The sequence below is a fragment of the Mirounga leonina genome, unplaced genomic scaffold (assembly GCF_011800145.1).
Source record: "Mirounga leonina isolate KUSES-001 unplaced genomic scaffold, KU_Mleo_1.0 Mir_53, whole genome shotgun sequence".
Classification (NCBI taxonomy): domain Eukaryota; kingdom Metazoa; phylum Chordata; class Mammalia; order Carnivora; family Phocidae; genus Mirounga; species Mirounga leonina.
In genome coordinates, this window is record NW_023270807.1 from 19,074,778 (window position 1) to 19,075,808 (window position 1,031).

Genomic DNA, 1,031 nt, shown 5'->3' on the forward strand with positions numbered 1-1,031 from the left:
CAGCATGTTTCCAAGGGCTGTGGTTCGCTATGGCCATGGGATCTTCAACTGCACTGGAGAGCAACCCCAAGAGACTTTGATAGCACAGGTCTGTGTAATACCTACCTGCAGCTGCTAGAACAGCTCAGGGGAGGAAATTGGGCATTTTCCCCCCTTAAATGTCAAAAATATTCATTGAAATGATGAAGTTCAGAAGTATCTAATAAATGTTGACTCTGTGCACTCAAGTGTAGTGACTAGACTATGAAAATCTTGGTGAATTCCTTCCGGGAGGATGGCATGGGTTGCTGTTGGTTCACCATCCTGGAGTTTCCCTGGTGAAATCTGAAACCAGCCTCTGTACTCAGAGGGCAGGGAGAGATGGAGGAAACTGGGGGCCACTGCAGGTTTGTAGGTGGCAGGTTTAATACGCAAAGGGAAGTTGCATACAAGGCTTATCTTGGATTGCAGCAAGATGAGGAAAAAAAAAATTTTCTTGAGCAACAAAAACCGGTTTTATTTTTTTCCAAATACAGATACAGAAGTTTGCATGTTTTGCAAATATTGGTTCAAAGCAACATTTCTGTACACAGCACGATCTGTTCTAATAGCTTATAAACACATATATGTATCCACAGTGCAGTGTTGGCTCATCGCGCATCCACCTTGTGTAACACTCATTTAAAAAGCCAAAATGATTAGTCAAACCAGGACTGATTTGCCAAGGCAGTTTTTTGTAAGTGGATAGTTTTTCTCTAAAGGAAATTTAGGTAGTGTACCTATTTCTAAATGGTAACAGTAATCTTTGCAAATAACAGTTTCCTGTGCCCTGGCTTGGGGTTAATTCAGCTTGACTCAGAAATTGGGAATGGAGCCTCTCACATGGCTTTAAGTTAGAGAGGCACACAGGTTATCAGAACCAGGAGTCATCCCTACTTCCCTAATGACCCAAAAGTCACAATGAGTGAAATGGGATTATTTTCTTGACAAAATTTAAACAACAAACCCAACCAATAATGACCACTTGGCATTATAAGGGTAATTCAGTTTTT

At 41.2% G+C, this 1,031-nt stretch overlaps 1 non-coding gene across 1 annotated transcript; it reads left to right on the forward strand.

Annotated features, from left to right (window-relative positions):
• Positions 1–136, forward strand: LOC118001714. The gene has a single exon (XR_004676818.1). It is a non-coding gene; the product is annotated as a small nucleolar RNA SNORA44 (small nucleolar RNA).
• Positions 137–1,031: the final 895 nt, after the last annotated feature.